The 21,818-nt window shown below is 38.6% G+C and overlaps 1 long non-coding RNA gene across 2 annotated transcripts in view; it reads left to right on the top strand.

Annotated features, from left to right (window-relative positions):
• The first annotated feature begins 2,048 nt into the window (after positions 1–2,048).
• Positions 2,049–21,818, top strand: part of LOC111571665 (uncharacterized) — a 42,354-nt gene continuing 22,584 nt past the window's right edge. For both annotated transcript variants that reach the window (XR_008602791.1, XR_002746401.3), the window contains exons 1-2: positions 2,049–2,390; positions 3,265–3,332. This is a non-coding gene — a long non-coding RNA (uncharacterized LOC111571665). The remainder of the gene's footprint in view (positions 2,391–3,264; positions 3,333–21,818) is intronic.

Genomic DNA, 21,818 nt, shown 5'->3' with positions numbered 1-21,818 from the left:
ACATGCATGTTTATCATATCAGATTTGACATGTAAGGAAGTGCTGCCACTAAAGGAAATCACATTTGATTTTCATCATTTTTAATAAAACATGTGATGCTCAATGCTTGAAACGGGAAATGCGATTCCTTGCCCACAGAGTTCATGTATTACACCCACCAACCGACTGCAGCGAACCACTGACAGATGGCCAAGTATGCCATTTGTGATTAGGGCAGGTCATGTGACCTACAGCTTCCTGGTAATTGAACAGAGGATTGTGAAAAGATGGAGAAGGATTGCTGACATCTGATCGGGCTCGATCCCCTGTCAGGTGTCACGGAAAGCGAGAAGCTATGCAGGAGCTCATGAACAAAACAAGTAATTAACACCTGGCAGTTAATTCACATGAAAGGCAATGTATTACGTGTAAACTCAGCACGCACACACTTGCAGTTGCTTCTCAGCAGGAGATGAGGCATGACGCAAAGCACAGCACTGCTGCGCTCAGTCCTTCTTCCTCCTGTTTGTCATCACTGGACACAATAGGGGCCTGAAAGAAGTGTTTCTCAGCCATATGACAGCCTGTAGCTCTGTGATGTACAAATATGTTCATGAATCCTTTCCCACTGACAGATCTTGAAAAACAAATTGTCTTATTTATTTAAAGTTTCACAGAAATGTTGTGTTTGTAGCCACATTCAAGGATTAAGTCAGTGATGTTTTTTTAATGAGCATTCTGACATTAAATGAATGTCCCAGGATTCTTCTACACGATGACATCAAGTTTTGATGCTGCTTGTGTTCCATATGTTTGAGATGAATTCTGCTGCCAACTACACAATAAACCACTCAAGTGTATCGAGTCTTCCTTGTCTGTGTTTAGATAATCTTGATTGCATTTCATTTTGAACATCATGTTGAAGATCACGAAGCAAGGCAACAGAAAATAGGCACACAGCAATAGTGGTTTGTGGACATGGCACACCATAAAATAAATGCAACCCCATATGGATTTGATTTGCCTTTTTGAGCTGATCTGCCTCATCCGCTTTTGTTTCAATAAATGAGGTTGGGAAACTCAACAAAATGCTTAATTTTACCAAACCGATTCAGGACAAGACTATTTGAGGGCACTGGGACATGCTCTCAGTGTACTTTAGATATTTTATAGCTTTAGGACCCAGAGTATTTTCACATTGCCTCAATCTAATATTTTCTGTACAGTGGTTTGAACATGACTCGGTGGTAAGCACCGTCGCATTGCAGCTAGAAGATCCCCGATTTGCGTCCAGGCCTGGGCCTGGGACCTTTCTGTGTGGAGTTTGCGTGTTCTCCATGTGCATCTGTGGTTTTTCTCCAGGTACTCTGGCTTCCTCCCACAGTCCAAAAACATGCTGAGGTTAATTGTTAATATAAACTGTCCGTAGGTGTGAATGTGAGTGTGATTGTTTGTGCTCCCTGTGTAGCCCTGCAATAGACTGATGGCCTGTCCAGAGTGTCCCCTGCCTTTGCCCTAAGTCAGCTGGGATAAACTCGAGCCCCCCAGGACCCTAATGAGGATTAAGAGTGTATAAATAATGTATGGATGGTTTGAACATATACAATGCTATGGATTTAAAGGCAGTAAACTGTGGAATGAATATTTTGCAAACTGTATTTAGTATGCATACTTATCTTCAAATATTCCTAAGTGTAAGTATATTTTGAGAAAGTAATTGTAATTTGTGAACTGTACACAGAAATGTGCACATTTTGAAGGCTTTATCAAATACAGATCCTGTGCACTTGCAGAAAAAGTTATTTTTTGCACTAGTAATAGGTGGTGAGGAAAAATAAAACATTGCATATCTGCACACAATGGCACTGTGATGCCTTAACGGCCTATTACATGTAATTTATTAGATTTTTATTTGCACCATGTTGCACTCTTTTGCAATGAGACTGCTAAAATCGATTCACACAAACTGGCCAATCAGAGGGAGAGCTGCAGTGACCAATCAGCGCGCAGTGTCCTTTCAACTTTTGGCCAAATAAAAAGGATGCACAGGTTAGCTAATGGCTAATGTACCGAGTTTGTACAACTGTAGCTACCTATACCCGGAACGTCGTTTTTTAAGCTGGGCAGTGAAGATTTCTTAAAGTAAAGGTAAATTTAGTAAAGTTCTAAGTAAGTTTAGTAGGTTGGTTTTGCTAAAATATCGGTAGCTACTTGTTTTTTGTTGCAAGGTAAGCAACTTAGATTTTGCTAATAAGCTAGCTGCCAAACATGACACCTGCGAAGTAGCGAAAACAACTGGAAAAACCGGTATTATATTATCCCGCTGGTTTGCTGCTTCCGTTTGGGAAAACTATCTGAAACTGAAGAGGGACGGGGTCTTCAAATTTCCCACGCAAATCCTTTTGACGATGGTGAGTGTTGGTGTGTTTAACTGAGGAGCTTTACCTGGCTATGCTGTCCGATAATAGGCACCGGCTCTCACTTTCACTGTTGGTGTTCTGCCAAAAACCACTGCTCTGTGCCCTACATTACAGACAGTCCAGTTTTTTCGACCAGCTGAAATAGCTTTAAGGGAGCAGATCAACTCATACAGTGCAGTCTTACACCTGCCAAAAAGTATTTGCACCCTCGACATAGTGGCTATAGTGTTAGTATTGCATTGAAGTGATTTGACTTCATTCACGAGGGCTATAGTTTAAAGGTGTCTATGATAATTGAAAATGAGATGATTTCTTTTTTGAAAATATAAAACCCATCCAGATATCATGTTAATTATTTGACTAAGATCTTAGGCGTGCCTCTGTGATATTGCCTATAGTCGTCCTAAATGTCAGGTCTGATCATGCTATAAACTACAAACATTTACTTGGTCCCAGATAGTTTTATGTCTGTCACACCACAGACATATTCTGTTCTCTGTATGTGTGCATTATGACCATTTGAGCTGGATAAAAGCACCTGTCAACGTATAGAAACTGGGCAGTATAGCTGTGTGTAAAAATTATCAGCCAAAAAAAAAAGATGTACATTTTATGTTCTGCTTTTATTAGAAGAGCAGATATGTTATCTATTTTATTCAGTTTAAAGATAAAAATTACATAAATATGTATTCTGCTTGTTAAATAAATTAGTCTACTAAAGTGCTAAAACTATTTAGTCTTTTACTTGAAAAATGGCTTTGACATATATTTATCATTTGTGGTATGGTACCCAGAGCTTTCCAGATAAAATCAATATTCTTTGCACAGACTTCACATTATTTTCTGCTCCCTATGTTGTACACAGGAAATGACTGACTGGAAGTGGGAACCTTTTCTTGAGGAACTATCCAAGGTATGCTCCAGTCTTGTCAGGTACGCTGTTTTTCTTGCATCTTTCAGTTGGTATTGTCTTTGAGAAAGTGATTGATTAACTGCCACTATTGTGTTTATTTTGAAATAGAAGCAACATATTTGTTGTAATTTGTGAATCATGTAGGCTCATGATGGATGGTAGAAAAACACATTTTTGAAAGATACTGTTTTCAGCGTGACAGACCCAATATTGCCAGTCATTACACCAAGATGAGACATTGCCATTGTACTTTTAATTTAAAGTCCTGTGTGGTGAAAAATGCAGTCGAAAAGCAGATTTGTAAACACTGTGAACAGGTATTTGCAGATAGCACTCCCAAATGCCTCCATAAATGCCTTTTGATTTCAAGACCGGGCAGATGAACAGAAACTTTCCATCAAAAGCATTTGACAATTCAGCGACTTGAGGTGTTTCTGAACATGTTTCCAAGAGAAAATGCTGTGATGTGGTGAGACAGCGTGTGTTGATAATTACATAGTGGATAATGGACAGAGAGTAGTAGCACATTGCAGGAGATGCTGGACCCAATGGGCCATGATAATTAACCAAAATCTTAATGACACTGGGCAAAATGATTCCCCTCCAGCTCGTATATGATAAATAGTTAATGTTTCATTGCAATAATGATGGGGATGCAAAATGCCAAACCACTGACTGTCAAACTTTTGCCACTGTTGTCTTGTAATTAGAGAAAGCTCTAACTGTCTTAACAATTTCCCAGAGCAGCCTCTGCCAGCATTTAGCACTCTCACGAAGAAGTGGTGACAGGAAAGGGAATTGTGTATAGAGCAGAGTTGGACTGCACATTGAAGAGTCTAGCAGTAATTCAGTATTTGGCGTCCACTGTGTGCAAATGTTAATCCTTTTGACAATTAAAAGAGTTGCAATTTATAGACCTACTTACAAAGAATTCTCTCCTTTGTGTACATATGTTTCTGGGACAGTTGTCATCTGCAAGTCAGCCAAAGTTAGTTTTTTCCCCCTGGAAAGAGGACACTTTTATGTAAGATGAACAATTACCAAAAGCCATACAGAATTGTCTTTTTTGCTGCAATTGTGGCCAGATGGACATATAACTGAGCATCTTGTAGAAATGACATAGTGAACCAGTGTGGTCCTGTACAAACACATTAGTCGAGTTATTTTGACCACTTGGCCTCTGCCTAAGCTTGCTGTACACAGTCGAGAAATCCCAGTTCAATTTTCGTCCTGGCTGCTTTAACCCACATAGACACCAGAGGGAGCAGTGATCAATACACTGTACTTGACTATCATTATCAAGACTTATATCCCTTTCAGTTCAGGGCCCATTAAATCAGAGGATCACATTTTTCCCGCCCAGTGTCACACCAAGACTGTTGAGTCACATTAAGGTCTGATTTACGTGCCTTTAATGACGAGCCACCCGTAATTAGCTGATGGTGCAAGAACTCAGCCACTCCAGAAAAGGATGACCATCTTAGGCTCAGGAAGATGTTTGCTCCAGGCCACTCTCAATCTGTCATCCGTATCAAGTTGCGCTCACATTGCAAAAACAGCTTCCTCTGGTGTCTGTGGTCGTAGCTCATATGTTGAGAGATGCCAGAGGCAATAATGAATCCTTGCTGAGACGCCTGCTTCCCTTGCACCCATTTAGGGTAGCAGTTACGTGAGGCTTTTGGTCTGCAGCAAGATCTGTAACTTCTCTTTCCTGAAGTATCTGCTGTCAAACAAAGGACTCTGATGAGTTCTTCTCCTCTTGTTTTGGTCACAACCCATTGGCTCCAGCCTGAGAGGCTCCCTATATCATTAGCAAAAAATAATTTAGTTAGTTTAATGGAGTGACTTAGACTAACAAGTTGTTGCAACAAGAGTACCCTGAAGTGACTTGAGATGTATCACCATAGTAGTAGCGGTTGCTCATTAGCTCCTTGCAGTGTTATTGCAGTTAGGCTCATAAGAAACCTGCATAATATCTATGCATGGCTGTAAAAGAGAGACGGCTGATAAATTGCATAATAACCAGATTAGCAATATGTCACACTAAGCCTCTGGCAAACGGCAAGGGAATTGGGAAGATTCTACCCTCCCTGTGAGATGAAAAAGATATAAATAGAAACCTTGAAGCACAATTTGTCAAGTTACATGAGCAGAAATGCATTCCCCCTTTTCACCCCACCCAAAATATGTACGGGTCCTTTGAAGCAGATTTCATTAAGTCATTATGAAAATGGTAATGCATCAGTGAAAGCATTGACAAATATGGTCACTTTAATTTCGTAACCCTTAGTTTGTGGGGTGTTTTTTTTTTTTTTCAGACTAGCAGACTTGCAGCGGGACCTTACAGTCTTTTACAAGACAAACTCTGGTCACTTCAGTGTAATAATGTGTTCTATTAGGGAAAATTATGTGTGGCTGATCGGAGCTTAGAAGAGGAATTAGACTGTGCACTTTCAAGGTTGATGGACAGGCAGAACACTTTGTCACCAATAAAGTTGCAATTGTCCTAAAATGTGTTGAAAGGCTCCCAGAGCAGAATATTTCACTGTAGACTGAGACTTATTTGTTTTTGATTTAAGCAGTGCATGATAAAAGAAGGCACATTTCACTATTTATTAGTCTTTTTATTCCTTGAAACACAGAGAAAAATGGTGGGGCAGTGACTTCAAGAAGAACCAGGGATTTAAGAGATTTTTTTTTTATATCAGTCTCGGTCATTTTGCTAAATGAAAATATGTCAAATTAATCTTAATTTTTTTTGCATGACACTATCTGACAGGTGATCATGTGCTTTGTTGTGTGCCTGTTGAGCTGTGCCAATACCTTCACACATTTTTCAGTTAAGGTAGCTCTCTTTCCAGAGTTTTGTTGTAATGAAAAGGACATTATTTAGTTCTTTTGAAACCTCTTTTAGCTCAATTTCCTAAAGAGTTTGATCCACATATTCTACGCCTCGACTTGTGTGTTATTTATCAAACTGGCACAAAGGCCTGGAAGTTCAGTTTACTTGTCCCAAATTCTCCGCCTCTCAAAAGAGTTGCAGATTTTCACAGGTATATTGAAAGTAAGGTAGTTTGTTATGGTGGCAAAGAGAACATTTAATTAACCTGTATTTTATAGTGACAGCAAACAAAAGATTGGGACTCCACAAAAAGTGTGTAGAAAAGCTTCTCAGGAAAAATATAAGGCACTATAATATCTTGGCACTTTATAACAGCAAGGAATGAAAGAACAGAGTGATGGCTCATTGGAAAGGGTTAGTCAGATTCAACTTTTGTGTTCACTGAGGTGTTACCACATTAGCTGTAGTCTTTGAATAAGATATATTTGAATTATACATATTTTTGTTTAATTTGTGACTATGCTAGGCTCTGCTGTAAGGAAAGTATATGGGCCTCAACTGTTCAAACAGAAATATCCTAACACCTACTTAAATGTAAGTTCGTACAGACGAGACCCCTATCACACAGTACCACCTTAGCCCACGAAATTTATCCTATTAACCTTGGTGAGTTCCTGACTTGTTTCATGTTTTTCCCATATTCTGTGCAGAATCTACGAGATAAATTGGCATCACAATTTGTTCATGAATTTTAAATTCCTTTTATATTGAATCCTCTTAATGTTGTTGTCTTTGTGTCCAGTGCCACATTGAGGTTGACGTTAGTAGCACTGTCCTGAAGTGAGATGAATTCTTCTTTCCAAAGGATGAGTTATGATAAACTGTGACCATGGAGCTTTCATCCAGCATAAGGTCGGCTATTTAATTTGTTCAGCATTTTGTATCATGACCTGCAAAAATATTGACGCCATCCTTGGCTTTAGTTCCTGTTCAGTGCTGATTAGGAAATGCTAACTTGCCAAAGTAAGGTGGAGCTGTTGGCCTTCAGCAAAAAATGCATTAGAACAGCCTGACAGAGCTACTTGTATGACTATAGACTCGTAGTCTTTCTATGTCATTCAGACTCTAGGGTTCATCATTAGAAAGTATGTGGCTTATTTAGCATGTCACATATTGATGTATTTTCTTAGCTCAATGATCCACCACCGAACTTAACCTTTTAAGTTCTGCTTTGTTCGCCTGCTGTGCTTAGTGTTGCAGTTGGTGTTCATACAGTTCACATGCTTAAATTAAAGTAAAGATTTTTAGAGGAAAAAAGCTTTGGCTCTCACTATGAGATTAACAAATTATGACAATATATAAATTCTGCATTAACTGACTGTTCTTATGGCATGTAATGCAAAAAAAAAAAGTTTAAAAAGTAACTAGAATTAAGACTTGTTCCAGCACTGAATCTGGAAGGAAGAGGAGGTGGTAGATTGTAGCTGTAGGTCTGTCCTCTGTTTGCTTTGTATTCTGGTAATGAAGCACACTGCAGGCTGGTTGGTTTGCTCCCACTTCTCAGAGGAGCTACATCCTTTCTCCACCTCACATTGCTTCCTCAGTAAGTTTGAAAATTGGCCATAACAACATTTCCTTTATTTATCAATAGTTGTTTTTCTAGTGCACCTTCAGGAGTCTGCATTGCACCTGTTTACTCTCTGTCATATAGTAGTATTGACTATAGCTCGGTCTGGTCTCTGGTGTCAGAGGAACTACAGCGTCTTTGTTCTCTACAGGCCAACAAATGAAAAACATGCGTGTGTTCTAGAGACGTTGCAGTGAAACCAAGCCATGAATTTAGAACAGGATATTGGCTAGAGGGGAGCTGTTTGGAAAGTAATTACATCAAAGGCTGTTGTGGGAATATTTGCGACACAAAAATTGCTGCTGATGATAAGCGCAGCCCCACAAGGCAGTAGTTAGGGACTCCTGCCTTATGGCCAGTGTATTGTGGCTCTTTCTCATGCAAAATAATTTCTCTTACATTTATGATCCTGCGAATACATAGGAGCTGCGACAAGTACTGAAGTCTGTTAGTCGTGTCTCTGAACAACTACACCTCACTTACTGATCCTCTGGAATGTAAGTTTGTGTGTTTTGGCATTTTAAATTTAATCACGTGATTTTGTGTTGAAAGTGGCCTTTTAAAACTGTATTGTTATGATGGATTTCTATTTTGGACAGTTCCTAGACTCCAACTCTACACTTCTCACTGCAGTCAAGTGAAATAAAGTGAGCTGTGTGTTTTAGCTGCATTCTCCTCTTGTGCATCATCTGTATCAGTTGCTTAGTCCTTAGATGGTCATGACTTCTCTCTGTACCTGTCCTGACTGTATTTAGCCTTTAATGGTTAAGGGATGTGTTCATATCTGCTTCTCTGTGCCTCTGTGCATGAGCTACCTCTGCAATATGCAGCTATGCCCTCCAAGCACATAGAGCCTGTCAGAGGGTGCTGACCTACATAGTCACTGTTGAGTCATGGGTGCTGAGGTGGGTTTTGACAGTCTTACATAGTTTTGGTTGGCAAGAAATGGCTGCTCGTTTTGGTTGGCCATCAATGCCCTACTCTGTGCAGGGAAGCATTGAAGTATGTTTTCACAGAAATAGAGTTGCAATGTGTAACTTTTGTCTAGTTAAATTTGTTTGAGAAGCAGGCTGGAATTCCATCTTAACCATTTCCACTATCCTCTGTTTGCCCACACACATCATTCATGGTTTTATGAGATGAGATGGCACATAGTTGGCAGTGAGTGACAATCAAAAGATTTCACTAAGACAAGTAGCTATTTATTTAGTAACAAGTATGCAAGTTATTTTTTATTCCACAGCAGAAAATATGAATGCTGTCAAATTTACATGAGTATTGCAATGGTTTGCAATCCTACTGCACCACTGTGGGCTTCAATCATGGCCAATCTCTTAGGAGATGGCTGTTGTTTTGTGGGATGTACAAAGCCCCAAAGCACACATACTGCAATACGTGAAATATAAATGAGCAACACCCCAAATATGTTCCACAAAAGGATGATTTCCCTTTTTATGTTGGATTTATGTTTTAGGCAACATTGAAAAAATTTTATTTATTTTTTATTGGCATTGATTCACACAACACAATGATATCTGTAGACTTTGGCTAGAGCCATAGCAAGTCGTGGTAAAAATATCTGTATTTTTGTTACCTACAGTGATGTGGTATTCTGCTGGTCATATTTTGACCACATTCATGGTTACCAGAGTTGAACTGCTTTAAAAGAATAACTCCAGTCTCATGAAGGCATTAGCAAGGCTTAATACATGATTTCATAAACTGAAAGCCTCGAACAATCTCATTTGCACAACATAAAACATGATTTTGATTATCCAGAGAAAATGGTGTCTTGAATCTTGTTTCAGGGGGAAAAAAATAGATGTTTCAGGGAGATCAGTGTGCACTGATCCTTATATAATCTGAGTGAGAGTGATTTCAGAGTATAAACTGCGTGGAATAATCCAACAGTTTCATGTGCAGAAAATCACATGGTCTCATTCTACCAGAACTTGTTGCAGAGTTGTAAGTTTTAATTGAGGCGCATGTCTTGTGAGTTGTGATTGGGAAACGCGCAGCACATCACTCAAATTAGAGTGTGCAGATGGAGCACACATATTATTCCTGCTTTAACTAACTGAAACGGAGGACATCTAATATATCTTCCAGGGAGTTGTGAAGGACAGATTATCAGTATCCCTGGCTGGGGCACCTGAGGCTCTTCGTGAATCAGTCTTCAATATTCAAGACCTGAATTACCAACCATATCGGTGAAAAATACAGGTGTGTCGTCTTGTATGAGAAACCAGATCTGCATCAGACGGAAGGTAGATTTTTTATGTGTTCACACATTGTTTAATAGGACATTGCTAGTGTTTAACCTGTTTAAATTGGCAGATAATTATCAGAATCCTTTGCAGCGTAACATCATAACACATTTTTTTAATTTTAAAACTGCAAATGAGAATCAACAAATGAATAAACAAATAGGTGTGGAAATTGAAATCAAAGTGAACCAAGTGAAGGAGGCAACATTTGTAGATTTTATGCCTATCCCTCAAAATGTTTTCTTTTCTCTTGATTTATCTGTAATAATGCAGGCACAAATTTATTAGAAGCACTAGTATAAATTTCTGCTTTTGAAATAACTCATTAAGTTCTTATCAGGTAATGCTTTTCTTGCTTCCTTGTGTCTCTTTGTCTTGATCCATTGATCTTGAAGATAGTGAATATATAGAAATACATAACCAGATTAAACTGAGAAAACTAAACTTTCCTTTTTCTTTTAATAAGTAGCATCACCTGTGTAAACAAAATGATAATGTAATAAGTAAATGCAATTTAGATGGCCATTGGTGCAATTCAAGGCATGTTTGGAAATAAATGACCGTCTTTCTGCACATATTCCTGAATATAATAATACAAATTAGCTTTTACTTCAGTCTTGCCTTTTTTTTCCTCTACAGGGAGATTGCACAGTGCTTTCACCTGACCCTCCAATGTCTGTGCTCAATAATAGAGCCATTTATTTCTGCCTGTGGTTGGTTCATTGCTTCACCGACTTTTTGATTCCCTTATTAGCAATTTCTTATTCAAAGACTGAATTGGAATAATACACCGATTGCCACAACATTAAAACCACTGACAACTGAAGTGAATAACATTGATTATCTCATTACAATGAAGCCTGTCAAGGTTGTTTGATGTATTGGGGAGCAAGAGAACAGTCGGTTCTTGAAGGTGATCTGTCGGAACCAGGAAAAATGGTCTTCTAGAATCTGAGTGACTTTGACAGGGTCCAAATTGTGATGGCTAGATGACTGGGTCAGAGCATCTCCAGAAGGTCTTCTAAGGTGTTCCTTACATGCAGTGGTTAGTCACTACCAACACTGATCTAAAGGACAACCAGTGAACCAGCAACAGGGTCATGGGCAGCTTAGGCTCACTGATGCATGTAGCGAAGGCTGGTCCATGCGGTCTGACCTGACAGAAGATACTGAGAAGAGAGCTACTGTAGCACAAATCTCTGAAAACTGTAAAGGTAGACCATGTGATTATTTTCCAATGCACTTTTTTTAAGATTCAGTGAACATCTTTGTATGGTCTGCTGCTGTCCAAGTTAGCTCTCTAACTATACTATCTAAATATATTAACTAGCTAAATATCAAGAATCTTTCTCTAGAATCGCAGACTTTAGCTTTAAGGGTGGTCCATGCTGAACCCTATACGCTGCATTTACAAAAGGTACACAGTGTCAGAATTGCACAATGGAGCAGTAGAGGATGGTGGCCTGGTCTGATGCATTGCATTTCCTTCAGCATCACCCGGTATGCTGGGTGTGTGTGTGCCATTGAGCTTGGGATGAGATGGCTGCAGGATGCACTGTGGGGAAACAGGTAGTGGCAGTGTGATCTGGACCCTGGTTCTGGTTCTGGACAATGATCCGTTGGGAAACCTTGGGTTCTGGAATTCATGTGGATGCTGCTAACTCAGGCTGATCACCTACCTAAACGTTTTTGCAGACTGCACACACCTCATGATATTCCCTGATGAAAGTCACCTGTTTCAGAAGGCAAATACACCCTGCCACCCTGCCAAATTTGTTCAGAAATGGTTTGAGGAGCAGGACAAGAGTTCAATGTGTAGACTTGGTATCTAGATTTCACAGCTTTCAATCTGATCGAGAATCTGTGGGATGTGCTGAAAAAACATATCTGATCCCTGAAGGTCCTGCTTTGCAACCTAGAGGACTTAAAGGATCTGCTGCTAACAGCGTCGCACCTGATGCCACAAAACACCTTCAGAGGTCTCCAGAAGTTCGAGTCAGAGCTGTTTTGGCTACACAAAGGGAACCTACACAGTATTAAACAGCTTTGCCATTATTATTTTGGCACCACTGTCATTATGTCATCTTCCTATATGTTCAAGTGGCTGCTTACGTTGCAATTAGATAATGGTGTATTGAGTGGGCAGCACAGGTGCATGCAATATCTACAAAGGGCTGCCTCTCAAAATAATTTACATTGTTATCACATAAAAATAGGAAAAAAGTATTTTAACTATCTCTAACCTTCTCTGTTAACTTGTGAGAAGAATAGGTGACATCGCTTAATTTTGGGGGCTTGATTCATACATCTATAAGCCTTTGGATAATCTTTTAAATGGAGCCATATGCTTTGTAGTTATTGCCACCATCAAGATGATTAATCGTATTCTGTATTTGATCATTTAATACACCATAAAGCTTGATGTAGCATAATTTTACCAAGACCTCTGTTATCCACTAGACTTTTGTCATCACTGAACTGAGCCAAAGGAGTAATTAAAAGATGGTGCAAGTGCTACATATAGACTTTAATGTCTTGGTAGAGACATGCATGTTTGGAATATTGCACCGAGCTTGTGAATCTCACAGCAAACACACACACACACACACAAAAATAGAATGACAAACTGTATAAAATGGTTTGTTGTTCATTTGCATTAAAATAGAAATAATAAATGATTAAAGATTAAGGATGATTTATTGTTTTGGTACTTTTAGAAGTAATTTTTAATTTCACAGTCAGTGAGCACTAGGATAACAGGAGATAAAATACAATTCTATTTTGATGTGAAAAAAGGAAATTAAAATATGCTTTATTATTTAAGAACACGCTGTTATTTTTATTTTGTGTGTGTCTGTGTATGTGCTCTCATATGTACAAGAATAATACACGTGTATATGTGGGTGGAGACTTGGGATCTGTGTACAGAAGCAGATGTTTTCTCAGGGGGTGTGTGGCGCACTCAGCAGTGTTTGGAAAAGAATGCATGCTGTGCTCACTGTAATTGGTGCATGTGTTAAAGCCAATCCTTGCTGAGGTCCCTTGTGCAGTTTGTTATCCTGCATCCCCACCTTCTTCCCAGTGGACTGGAATCCAGGTCATTGCACTGCAGACACTGAAACTCGCTCATGGTGACTGAAGGAAAAACAGAGGGACAGATTAGGCTTGAAGACCCTTATGTCCCCAAAGCAGTTGTTTCTTTTGCGCTCATCACGAATTGCTTCTGTGTATGTGTATGATCACATAGTGCGTGATTCTGAGTACTGTGACTTAAAGGATCTGTTGAGCGTTTCATCAACACTTTTTAACCCTAAGTGAGCATTTATGACACGAACTCACGGCCATTTTTAGTTACAATGAATGAAAGCAAATGGCCACTAAACATTATTGGATTCAAACATGTAGAAAAGACATGATTTTCAGAGTTTCTAGTCATTAGAATTTTAGAAACTTATTATTGGTTTGTATCTTCTTACTGCTTAATGCAGACTTTTTAAACTAAAAACAAATATTCTGTTTTGAGTCTATACCTCACACAAAAATGACATTTTTAATATGTAAATTGTGCAAAAATAGACACTGTAGTTGAGCTCCATCTCAGTGTTTACTTTGCCAAGCCATTTTTCATTCTTTTAGCCATGTAGGAGGTCTGAAGGAGGACTAAAATTTATCTGCTGGAGAATGCTGGAGGTAACCAATAGTAGATTTTTAACAAATGCAATTTTATATTTAGGCCATTTTTAACTTCCTGAAATATGTGAAAAAATCTCTGTCATCTTAAGGGAATGCAGATGTGGAAGTCATGGAAATTAAAGCCTGCAACTTGTACCCTGCCGTTCACCTTTACAGTTGACTTGTGCTCTCGTCTGACAACCCTTGAGCAATGAAAATCTGCATTGTAAAATAAATAACTCAAGAACACATGATACATAATAGCACGTTGCTAAAATTGATTGTCACATTAAATGTAGGTAATTCTGCTGTTCTCCGACTCCACATGGACATTTCATATTATATAAATACATATATTTTATATAACACTGCAGTTATCACACTAAGGATGCTGGATTTGTGACATAACCTTTTACACAATTGTATGGGTAAGTTTCGGGTTGATTGGGCATATAATAAGTAAGGCTTTGGCCTCAGGATTTAACCCACAGGCCAGTCACAGATGCTAAGTTACATTAGCTTAGTAATTCATAAGCACACGTTTGCAGATTTCACAAATGTAATCACTTTGACAAAGATCTATTCACAATCATTTCAGTTATTTTTTGTCTTGATTTTAGTCAAAATTCAGCAAGCAAAAATTACATGTTGAAATATCAACCCTGGCCTGTTTTGTGTAAAACTTGGAATTTCTGACTAAGCGCACACATTTATTTTGGCAACCTTGATTTCTCCTGCCATTGAAAGACCTGTTCATGTTTGATAAACTGAAAACTAAACTGGCTTGAGGGGGAAATGGGGATGTGACTATGATATCTATATGTTGTTCTTGACCATCTTTGGCAGTTGCCTTCAGAGTTTTGTTTTCAGATTGTTGCCATTGTTGATAAGACAAATCAGCTACTGATCTTGGCACAAAAACTGAAAACCCATCCTGTAAGACCCTCTCAGTAATGAGAATGATCACTTGCACTGTAGATAAAGACTGAGTTTATGAAGGGCATTTATTAATATGGATATTGGCAGTGCAATGACAAAGAAGGAAAGATTTGGAAAAAGAGTGCAGCCATAGTATGAATAGAAATTAAAAAAGCAGAAAAACATTATAAGCAGTAAAACTATATTTGTAGCCTAACATAAATGCTCAGCAATGGGATCTCATAAAATTTGTTATGAATGTACCACACTAAATGGCAAATTAGTGTTGATAAAAGATTTGTTTTGGAAAAAAGACAGATGAAACAATCAACCGTAAAACTGTGATTGTATAGTGTATGACTTGACACAAGCAGTGGCTGTCTCCTCATATTGATTCACCAGTGCTAATGATCAGCAAGAAATCTTTCATAGCAACTACTGATATTCCACAGGAGAGTTAGAATATAATGCCCATATTCCTTATGTTTTTCATCGAGGCTCTGGCAGCTGGCTACTCATGATGCTCCCTCTGCGCTTGTCAGATTACAGGCAGCCTAGACCTCAAACCAGGAGGCTATTTTTAGATGGCTAATAAGAATTCATTTAAGGCAGCGCCTTCAGTTGAAACAATATGTTCGGTGAACAACACTGTCAAGACAGAAAAATAGGGGCAGGAAAGTGAGCAAAATGATTAATTACCTCCAAGTTGTTGTTGACTATTTAAATAATAGGAGAACAGGAAAAAAAAAAGAGTTTTGCTCATCTTTTCTCCTAACCACATGTGAAACATTAATGACTTTCTGTGGTTTTCAATCATGTCACACTTGAGCTGCGGCAACTGTAAGTGTCTATTGTATCAAATAAATATTTCAAGCTTCAACATGATAAGACCCTCTTCCTCTGTGTTGCCTCTCTAAAGCAGCTCTTTGATACCAGATTCCTCTTTGCTCAGAGACGTCATGATCTGTCTCTGACCCAAAAGCACCATCCAGAAGCACTGCAGTTTCACACTCTGTGGTTGGCTGTCATATGCAGTTCAATAAAACACATCTGAAGCATGCAATATTTATCGCAATGTCCACAAAGGGGGCTGCCATAGACACAACTGTTGCAGACTGCTCCTGTACAATCACAATAAACCTAAGCCATTTCTACACGCAAATGTGCAGCGTTTCTTTAGTGACACTGGAAGGAAAATTATTATTTTGTGACCATGAGTTAGTGAAGCATGACCGCAAGATCAGTAACTTGTGGCCACAAATCTGTAAAGTGTGAACGTGATAACTAAATTCTGGCAACATTTTAATCGTGTGGCTGTTAGATATGAAACCTGTGCTTTACTGACAGCACTGGGCTATCCATTAATTGCGTTTTATTTTAATGTTTGGATAGATTATAATGGGTAGTGGCTCAGTGGTTAGCACTCTCACCTCACAGCTAGAAGATCCCCAGTTCGTGGGCCTGGGATCTTTCTGCTCTCTGTTCTCCCTCTGCATGTGTGGGTTCACACCGGGTACTCCGGCTTCTTCTCACAGTCCAAGAACATGCTGAGGTTAATTGTTAACTCAACAATTAAACTGTCCATAGGTGTGAATGTGAGTGTGCTTGTTTGTCTCTCTGTGTAGCCCTGTGATAGACTGACGACCTGTCCATGGTGTCCCCTGCCGTCCCCCTAAATCAGCTGGGATAGACTCCAGCCGCCCCGTGACCCTAATGAGGATTAAGCAGTGTAAAGATAATGGATGGATGGATAGATTATAATGATATACCTCAATCTATTGCTTATCTGTTGTTTCAGAAGCATGGACAGAGCTGTTTGTGGAGTAGATTTCTAAACAGAAGACACTTGTTGGCCTACTTACTTTTTATGGTTGTAAATATAATTTGAACAGAACTAAGTCGAACTTGGACCTCATTCCATTTTCCCCACACTCTAGCAATTCCCAGAATGGATATAGGGAAGCTCCTTATAGGCTGTCGTACCACATGATGGGGTTGTATCTTACAAATGTATGACATCAATCATGTATTCATAGCAACAAGACAGTAGACAGCCACCTCGTGGTTTCTTTATCTCTACAGAGAGTTGCTACGGCACAATAGTAAAGTTGTGGCCATAATTTAATATCTCATTCCCACTATATAGCCACGACTTAATTATCTCATTCACATGCCTTATTAAGTCGTTACTACGAGTTATTGATCTTGTGACCGTGCCTTACTAACTTATGGTCACGCAATGATATTTTTACAGCCAGTGTTGCCAGGGGGACACCATACAAATGAGTGCGCTTTTCTCACTGGTTTGATTGGGACATCTTTCCATGGGAAAAAGGTGACATGTCAGTGTTTCTGTCATATACAGTTACCAGTAGCAGCCTGCTGCTTCTTGAGAATTGTATGACACATCATGAAGCCGCGAATACATCTCTTTGCCTTTTAGTGTAACACAATGGTTGCAGAAAGTGAAGACAGAGTGACACTCAGCTGAGCAAAGAGGGAACAAGAGACAGAAGAGAAAAAGACAAAAGAAACAAGGGATTTAACTAGCTATGATAACGGTAGCGAACTCAATGAATCAAAACATTAGTAACATAACTTAAATAATTGTTGTTAAAATGTGGATGACCTAATAGCCAAGTGGTTAGGTGCATACGACATGGATGCAAATGTGAAACAATGACTCCAAGCTGACAGTCATGACCTTTACTGCACGTTGCTCCTCTGCTCTCTCTCCCATATTTCCTAAAAAAATTTTAAAAATTAAAAAAAGGTAAAATAATTGCAAAAGATGTTAATAATAATATTCCTTATTGGACTTGCATATGTTTTTTAAAACTCCCTCTCCGGACATTGATTTTACATATTACATGAAGTTACATATTTAGAATTTGATTTAATGAAAATGCTCCCTTCTTGCTTTACATTTGTGCATCTGTCAGAATATACAAATCTATGATTCCCTGCCTCTATCTCCTTCTACCCCTCCACACGTGCTCACATATTACGCCCACACTGTTAAAGTACCTTGCACTACACAATGGCAAGTAGTACTACTGAAGTAATTCAGCCATACTCATTTGAACTAGAAATGGATTCTGAAGAAGAAAAGCAATATGGAAATCCCACCCTGCAAGTTTACAGGATTGGTTGCTTAGGTTTGTTATGTATGAATCCTTGGCTGTCAGAATTCATGTTTCCGTATGGAAATGCTCAGTCATGGTGTTGACTGCTTATTTTTCTCTTAAATGCTTTAGCATATAAATAAACTCAGTAATGATATATGTTAGCAAGGTAAAAAGCTTGATTTTCACTGTAGAGGGTGTGTAAAATGTTTACTCATACATGCACATCATGCATAATCATGATGTGAGAGAATTATCTAACATCACTCATTTTCAAATGTAACCTTATTAGAAAAGTCAAGATACCAGAGTCTTGCACAGAGTGAAGCAGGAGAGAAGTAAAGGAGAGAGGAGAGAAAACAAAGAGTAAGCACATTTTTATCAGACTGGGACTCTAAATGGATAGACAAGACAAGGTTCCATGGTTGTACAACAATGATCGTGATCAATGTTCAGCATGACATCATATTATTGAATTCAGTGTTTGAATATATTATGAGCACCTACAAACAATGCCACTTTAATATCTCCCTTTATTTCAGATTTTTTAAATACCCATTGATAACTATTGATAATCACTCCAGCCTCCACGTTAAAAACACCTGTTCTGTTTTTTTTCCACAGAGGAGTGAGGATACACTGAGTACACTTTCATGCACCAAACTGAATGTAGCAACATTTGAATCATAATGTAATGAAAGTGGTTGCTTAGGTTTCAGTGCTGCTGTCAAATGAAACTGCTTCAACACAGTACAGATTATATTTGATTAAGGTCAGTTTTCGAATGATAAACACTTAATTGTTAAGATTATTTGTTAAGGGTTTCTTTCTGAAACTTAAACTTTGACTGACATTAGCAAAAAATCAGCCTGTTGGTTAACACTATTTCTTGTTGAATGGTGCTTGGATCCAGAGCATGAAAAGAGACGTGACAGGTAGAAGTTGTAAACAGATTTACATGTAGTTATGAAGGTTTCCTTACAATTTCATGGGACCACGTAGGTAGACAAACATGGGAAGACTGCAAAGGCAGAGAAAAAAGGCATGGAAAAAAAACACAAAGTAATGGCCAGAAGGCAATGGCATGAGTCCAAAGTGACAATCTGGAAAGTAGTATATACTGAAGCAGTACTATATTTAATAAAGGGCTGAGGAGCAAAGTGGAATCAGGTGAGCTGAGAGAAGGAAAGATCAGGTGATTCAGCAGGCAGGAAAGAAGGGCAGGTGGCTTGTCTGACGTGACATGAGTGGGTGAACAGAAAGAGTAAATTGAAGAGGCAAACTGTGACAGTCCTGCTGTTTGAATTTATGGCCTGTGCTGCCCAAACAATGATTTTTTAAAAAGTTAACATAGTTGTCATTGTTGGTTACTTTGATATTAAAGGTGACATGGGATGAGCTGTCAGCAGCTGTTAAGTTGGAAGTACAAAGCTTGTTATCATGTCAGTCTAATTGTCATTTGCAGCTTGAACAGTGAATGCCAAATATAGCAGCAGGACACTGAGACAGTGGAAAGGAGAAAATGAATTAATTGAATGAGGGAGATACAGTAGATATGCTGAAGAGGATCTGAATGACTGTATGATACACAAAAACGCTGAGTACATTTTTTGCTCTATCTCCTTATTATGTATGGAACGTGACAAACTTAATTATTCATATCTCTATATATGCAAACATAACTGCACCTAGGTAGCCTTTACTCTATCACGTTATACATCAAGTCTGAGGTAATAATATGAACTACTGGGGTTTGATTAGATTATTGCAGTGAAAGTTAAAATAATGTCACTAAGAATTTTCACTGCATTATTAAATTTTAACATGATTATTTTTAAGGATGTGATTGTGACTCCTTGCTATCATAGCCAGGTTATTTGTGGTTATAATACAATGACTTTCTTTTGCATACTATGTTTTTCTCTTTCTATCATTCATGGTATCTAGCTATATAGTGAAAATAGCTGATCAGCACAGAGTAGCATGAAGGCAATAAGTCGTGAAAAATGTAATGTAAAAATGACACAAACATGCCCTCAATCGGACATGCATTATTTTAAATATTTTCTTCAGAGTTGTCTGTTGTTTATGCAGTATGTAGTTATTCTTTAGAAATAGTATTTTGCAAAAACAAGCTTTGACTATCACCGTTGGCATGTGAAAGATGAGTTTATTGGTATGAAGATGGAGGTGGAATAATAAGCCAAGCAAATTGACATCACTATAATATATTTATGATTTAAAACAACCATATAATCTGATTAGTTTCACTCAAAGCCTTTGTTCTTATTGTAATGGTAATCTGGGAAGCTGAGGTTGAATGCTAAGGTACTTGGTATATCTCATGAATAAGCAGTACACACGGAAAACAAAATGGCTAAGATACAAAAATTGTTGCCACATCTGAAAAGAATAGCACTGGTGCATTATGGTAATTTACTAATGAGATCAGTCCTAAAATGATTACAACACAGTTGTCCTGAATTGTCATCTGCCTTCCCGCTTTTTTTGGGGGTTGGTTGAGAAAAAAAAACGTAGAAGTGGCAGTGTGCCACAACTTCACCTTGGATTGCTTTAACATCAGTTGGATGGCTAGCTGTCATGCTTAAAACCAGCCTTCAGGAAATGTAGCTGTGGAGGAAAAAAAAATATCTATGAGGGTTTGTGAGCAAAAGAGCCGTTGCCATGGTGATGCAGTGGCAGACGGGCCAGGCGAGCTGGATGTTGGTTTCTATGGGCCACAGGATGTCAGACAGGGTATGGAGTATCCAGGGCTGTAATGAGTGTTGTGAGGTATGTTAACGAACATGCTGATGCGCCTCAGAGCTACAAGCAGGCGTGGGAATTTACTGTACTGACCCATCTGTCCCTTAAATCCCTTTATAAAGCACAGTTCAAAACGCGGGCCAGGAATGCATCGACTGAGCGCTGATTTAACAGGCTTCTCTTCATATGCAGATGAGTGTATTTAATTGTTGCGGTGCCTAATTCCTAATGTATGAGAGGGAAGAGGAAATGCATCCAAAGATGTGTATTCAAATGAAATATTCAAGACTTCTAATGAAATATTCTGTCAGTTTTGAATTTCTATGGGCAACTCTGCCAGTGGAGCTGCTTTTAGGAGGAGAGGCGGACTACTTTAATGAACCTGCGGGCAGCCTCAGCCAACCCTCCAAATTTTGCCTGTTTGTTTAGTGGCCTTTATTCTTTGTCTGCTGTGGACTTTCATCGCAGGGCAATGGACCAGACATTGCATTAATAGGTTGTTAAAATTCTGTGTCCCACTTCTGTTTTGACGCTACACAAGAAGATCATCTGACATTTTTGAAGTGAGCTTCTGTGTCTTGATCTTTACTTCTGATATGCTCAATCACAAGGATAATCATGTCTTGCGGGCATATGATACATTGCATTTTATCTCTGAAACATATTTTCAATTAAGAAGGAGATGGGAAATTGATACCCCATCAAATCAGATAAAATATGGGCAATGCTATTCTTACAGTGTTTATTTTTTTACATGTTACTAATGGGCATATCCAGATTTCTTAATTAGAGACACACTGGATATGTTAATTATACCAAGAGGAAAGGAGCTGGAGTGTTAAATTAATTCACATTGCAGTGGCTCATCCACTAAAAACAAGAGGCATTGTAAAGGTTTGAATTGTAATCGAAAGAGTACAAAGAGAATTTAAATAACAGTGGCCTTGATTGTATCCTGAGGTGAAACAGTAGAGAGGAAGAGTGATTTTATACTCTAGGGGACGTGCTTATCAATGTTGGCTATAAAACATTTCCTGTTAAGATTCCACTTGAGAACACTAACTGAAGGCGCACACCCAATAAAGAATTTCAAGTGAGTGTACTAACGAAGCAACTGAACTTTGGATTATGCATTGCAATCAACACTGTTTGTTGAAAATCTATTGTTACTATGCTCTCTTCTGAACAATTACATGTAGTAAATCAGCTCCTAATCGCCAATTTACTAGCTTTCACTCTGTTGAAAGCTGCTGTATTTGGTACGTTCACTGTTAAATCATAAAGACCTT

This window comes from Amphiprion ocellaris, chromosome 1 (assembly GCF_022539595.1).
Source record: "Amphiprion ocellaris isolate individual 3 ecotype Okinawa chromosome 1, ASM2253959v1, whole genome shotgun sequence".
NCBI classification, from domain to species: domain Eukaryota; kingdom Metazoa; phylum Chordata; class Actinopteri; family Pomacentridae; genus Amphiprion; species Amphiprion ocellaris.
The sequence above is the reverse complement of the archived record's forward strand: the minus strand, read 5'-3'. Positions and strand labels throughout refer to the sequence as shown.